Source organism: Arachis ipaensis, chromosome B01 (assembly GCF_000816755.2).
Source record: "Arachis ipaensis cultivar K30076 chromosome B01, Araip1.1, whole genome shotgun sequence".
Lineage (NCBI taxonomy): Eukaryota > Viridiplantae > Streptophyta > Magnoliopsida > Fabales > Fabaceae > Arachis > Arachis ipaensis.
The window spans coordinates 92340157-92345854 of NC_029785.2; the positions used below are offsets into that span (position 1 = coordinate 92340157).

The following is a 5698-nucleotide window of genomic DNA, read 5'->3' on the forward strand; positions in this document are numbered from 1 at the left end:
ATAATTACAGACAAATTTTCTGACAGATTTTTCGTCTATAATTATAGACAGATTTTTCGACAGATTTTTTGTCTGTAATTTGAACCTTGGAAAATCATCCCACACTCTGAATACAGACAGAAAATCCGTCTGTAAATCCGTCAGTAAGATAAAATAGAATTTTTTAAAATTTTTCTATTGCAAAATAAATACTTTAGATTTGTTTTCTAAATTACTCCATCAAACACACTGTAAATTGAAAAAAAGAAAGCCAAAAATCACATAGATAAACATAATATTCATTACATGATATCTATAAAATTGGATGTTATTTTTCAACACCATTATCCAATATCTCACTGTCTCAATAAAAAAGATACCCCAAAATTTCTTTTAAACTACAACAGATAAGGGCCGGACTTTCAGCCTAAATTTTAAAACTATTTCCTCATGCTCTCTTTAAAGTTTAAACTCTCCAATCTAATCTGAGTTACATGATTCTTCACTCCATGGTAGAATGTTGTGTGGCTGAAACTTGAAAATATTTGTTCATCTACTTATTCTTCTTTGATTTGTTTGCATTGGACTGAGCATATGCAGTTCCCTAGTGTCAAAAAATAGGACATGGACAGATTTCAGAAGCCTAGCAATGTTTTATTGGATTAAGAAAAAGTGAAGGAGGATAACAAGAACACAACTTTAAAATAGAACTGCAAGAAAGAGAGAGATGCTTGCATGCTCTTGAAGCACATTTAATTTGTTCTACAGGAACACTCACAGCCACTGATTTCTGATTTTTTATGTAACTTCTAGAAAATGTTATAAATAAATAAAAAGTGGCTATAAATTTTCCTAGAACATGCATTGAAAATTCTGCAGGAGACATAGAATCCGATATTGTTGTATACGGCATTCATACAGACCTCGATCCATTCATCCATTGAAGCATCTGTTGATCTAGTCCCAACTTCAACCATTGTTCAAACAATCTGCCACAGTGGTAGAGCATTTATTGAACATGTTTTTCACTCAAGGGACCCTGGCCTAACTAACGTGGGTCCACCACTCCAATGTAGCAAAACAATAATATCTTTGTGTAAAGTTGCAAACAATAGTTTCCTATTCCTATAGCACAAGGACACTACTGTATAAGCTATCAAATTTTCTAAATGGAACTAAAAACTGAGCTTAATTAAGTTAAGGGAATTAACTAACCTCAATGTCCTTAGTCATTTGGGAGAGCAAGAATTCCTCAAATTTCGGCAAGCTGTATTGCTTTGGGCGAGTATCCTCCAAGAAATAGTTTTGTAGGAAATCATTTGTGCTCATACTTATCACATACAATGCATTCCTTATAATGAATTCAGCTCTTTTCTCTCTCAACAATTTCCTCATGTGAATCTTGTAATGCTCAAAATACTCTAGTTGTTTGGATACTGGTAGAACATTCTGTTTCACGAAATTAAATAGACTCCACATTAATTTTCAAATATATGTTTGTTGCATAGTTATAATAATATAGAAGCTAAGTTAGCTAAGAGGTCATCATCATACATAGATTAGAATGTCATACCGAAATATTGGTAGTAAGATCATCATACATAGATACTACTTCCAAGTTCCAATAATAATAACTGCTAGAAAAGACTAAGGTCTTAATCAATTGAATGAAAGTATAAATAATAATAACTGCTAGAAAGACTAAGCATCTGTTGGAGCCCTCTTTGTTTTCTGAGAAAATATTCATAACATTATCAGAAAGAGTATGAAAGTGGCTTGAGAGATAGAAAAAAAGTTTAGAGTTTTATTTTATAATTTAAATCATAATCAGCTTCGTTTCTCAATATTATATATGCTTGAACAAAAAAAATGTAACAAAGCCACCGGCCTCGGCAACTTCAACAGTGCCATTAAAGAAGGTATTCTGGTAAGGATGCTAGTCTATCTCATACAAAATAGTGCCAACAAGGTCAAAAGTTCCAGGCTAAAATCACATGTATCAAAGTTTATTGAGTTACCATCATTTTTCAAACCAACAAGCAGTTCTGTCTCTTCTCTAGTGGTAGTGTCCACAACTTTATCTGAATCTGAATCAGACTGGCATCTAGCAACTAGCAAAGAAGAAAAGAACTAACTTCAATCATGGTCATGCACAGAATGCATAAAAACAAACATGCATACAAGTTATTTGTCAGACTGAGTGAGATCCAATTCCTAGGGAATGAGAGCAAATAAACCAAAAGATCATAGAGAGAGTAAAATACTAAAATACAAGCTCTATCAAGCTTATCATCAAAACCATGCTAACAGAACAACCATGCATATGAACAAAACCAGATAAATGTAGCATTCATTTAGTGGCATAACATTTTGTCAACACTTCACGAGATTCATGATTCGAATTGAGAATTTGCTTTGAAAAATTCACTAACAAATCAATATCGAATTTATTTCAACCCTATTGAATGTTTCCATAATTGGTCCTAAAATATAATGCCAGTAGTGAAAAGTGAGACCTATAAAAAAATGCAGAATTCAATTTCCTATGATTTCTCAACAACCTAACAGTAACGGAAACCAAAAAATAAAAAAGGAGAGATTTTTGCAAAAATGAACCTGAGAGAACAGCTTGAATAGCGTCCAATTGCTTGCCCCTGAAATTTGGGTAACCAAAATGCCATCGCAGAAGCTTCACCAAAGCTTCCTTGCTGCACAGAGCCTTCATCTTGTTCGCATTGCCGCTTTTTGCGTCCCTCAACGGCAATGCTGCTTTTCTCTGCATTTCAATTCCAACCTGGAGGGTGAAAAAAAAAACAAAAATAGAGGATCGATTAATTGATCACTCGAATTTGAAGCAGAATTGGGAAGTTCTGTATCAATAGAGGAACAAAAAGTAGACGCCTTTTGTGTCAGGGTTTCGTGTGTGTTGCAGTGTTCGCGGGATTTTCTTTCTTGCTTTCAGTTTTCTTTGTAGAGTTAATTATAAGTATTAAAACCTCAATAGCCTCAAAGTGTTTGAGATCATTGATAAACCCCTTTGTAGGGTGATGAGAGAACTTTTGCGTGGTCTAGAAATTACGGATAAATCCTCGTTGTAAGTATAGTTTCTAAACCTTCAAAAGTCCTTTCATACAAATATTTTGGTTGTCACAAGTAACAAACCCCTTTGAAATTGATAACCGAGTATTCAAACCTCGGGTCGTCTTCTCAAGGAATTGCAGGGAAGTATGTTCTTATTATTGGTTATGAGTTTTGTAAATTGGGGGGTTTAAAAAAGAACATTGAACCTGGGATTGAGAGTCACTCCTAAAACTAAGAGAAGTCCTAAATCCTAATCCTAAGAGAGACGAGAGAACCTCTCTCTCTAAAAAACTACATCTACTTCTAAAATTGTGAATATGAAAATCTGTTCATGAATGGATGTATTCTCCCACTTTATAGCCTCTAATCTGTGTTTTTTGAGCCGCAAACTGGGTCGAAAACAGCCCAGAATTCGCTGGTCTCGAATTTAACCACGCTGGAATTCTGTCACTGCGACGCGGCCGCATGGAGCACGCGATCGCGTCACCTAGCGTTAGGGAAACTATAGCACATTATATATCAAATCAAAGCTTCGGACGTTAGCTTTCCAACGCAACTAGAACTGCGTCGTTTGGACCTCTGTAGCTCAAGTTATGACTGTTTGAATGCGAAGAGGTCAGGATGACAGCTTTGCAGTTTCTTCAACTTTTTGTATTCCTTCCACTTTTGCATGCTTCCTTTCCATCCTCTAAACCATTCCTGCCCTGTAATCTCTGAAATCACTTAACACACATATCAAGGCATCTAGTGGTAATAAGAGAGGATTAATATTAGCAATTATAAGATCAAAGAAGCATGTTTCCAATCATAGCACAAATTCTGGGAAGGAATTGTAAAACATGCAAATAGTATGAATAAGTGGGTAAAGAGTTGATAAAAACCACTCAATTAAGCACAAGATAAACCATAAAATAGTGGTTTATCAACCTTCCCACACTTAAACAATAGCATGTCCTCATGCTAAGCTCAAGAGAAACTATAAAGGTGAAGAGGAATGATAGAATGTATGAAATGCAACCTACCTATATGAATGCAACTACATACAAAAATGTTTCTATACTTGGTTAAAAGCAAATAAGTTCTCCAAGACAAACATAAATCAGATTTCACTAATTCAAATTATACAATAAGAGACAAGTAAACTTGTAAGAAGATAGCTCATGAAAGCAGGGAACATAGAATTAAGCCTTGAACCCTTACTAGTAGTGTATATCACTCTAATCTCTCAAGTGTATAGGGTTAATTTTGTCCCATGTGCATTGATTCTTTTTATTTTGCATTTGGGATAATATTATTTTTCTCTTTTATTTTTCTCTTTTATTTTCTTTTTTTTCTTTCTTTTTTCTTTTTTTTTGTATCCCCTTATTTAATTACTTATATATATATATATATGTTATTTTTTTTTTCAATGCACATGGTAATTTAATTATTTTGATTTCGCATGAGCATGCTTTCCAAATTTTCAAATAACTTATTCAATTTAATTCCCTACTTTTTCATATCATCCCATGTTCCCATAAAATTTCCCACACTTAAATTATACACAATATCTATCTTAAGCTAACCAAGGATTCAACTTGGGATTTTTATTTTATTTTTCTGCTTAAGGCTAGTAATGTGGTTATGAAAATAGAAGGGGTAAAAAGTTCAAAGTGGCTAACAAGGGTGTTGTAAAAGGTAGGCTTATTTGGGATAAGTGAGCTAATAACAAATAATGGCCTCAATATGCAAGCATGTAAATACACTAAATAGTGGACATATAGAATGGAACAAAGTAAAGATTGCAATCATAATGAAGAAAACACACAAGAATAAAAATTTATGGTTAAATAGTGTAACCATATAAATAAGCTCAAATCTCACAGGTTGTGTGTTCTTTAGCTCAAAAACCATGTTCCAAATACAACTTCCAAACAAGTTTTAATATAAATTTTTTCAAATTAGTGAAATGCTCTAAAAGGTTTCTTGAAAAAAGAAAATATTACTTCAACCAAGTGGTAAAATATGCAAAAAATCAAACAAATATGCAATCAAACATGCAAATGCAACAATAAACAAACAGATAAAATAAAAAATTTGGTGTTGAGTCAAGAAATAACTAACCCATGGAGATCGGTATCGACCTCCCCACACTTAAAGATTGCACCGTCCTCGGTGCATGCTGAGATGTGCAAGTGGACGGGTGGCTTCAACTGATGCTTTTCGCTATAGATTGTGCAGATTGACTTGCTTGTCTCCCCATGTAAGCGTCTTTCGGTTCTCTTCCTGGTGGCCATCCTGAAAGAAAAAGGGAAGAAGGGTAACCCAATAATAGAGATAAGAAAATAAATGAAGTATGGTTGGGTTAATGCCAAATGATAAGGGTCTCATTTACATGGAAGCTTCAACATGTACGTGAGAAAATAATATAAGCACATGGCATACCAGTGGTGCAAAATTTGCAACAATGGAGAAGATAGTGGGGAAAGAGAGATAATATAAATTCATGTCAATGCAAGAGTAATACAGATATAAAAGATTGGCATTGATTTAAATAATATTACTCAATAAGAATGAAACAAGTCACTAAGCACCAAGAAAATACCAGAAAAGATGTAACAGTTGAATAAGAACATTTGAACACCAATAATAATTTTAA

The 5698-nt window shown here is 33.8% G+C and overlaps 1 long non-coding RNA gene across 1 annotated transcript; it reads right to left on the reverse strand.

The window, feature by feature from the left end:
- LOC110271300 lies at nt 260–983 on the reverse strand. Its single transcript, XR_002361892.1, has 2 exons — nt 903–983; nt 260–583 (listed from the first exon to the last, which is right to left on the reverse strand). It is a non-coding gene; the product is annotated as an uncharacterized LOC110271300 (long non-coding RNA).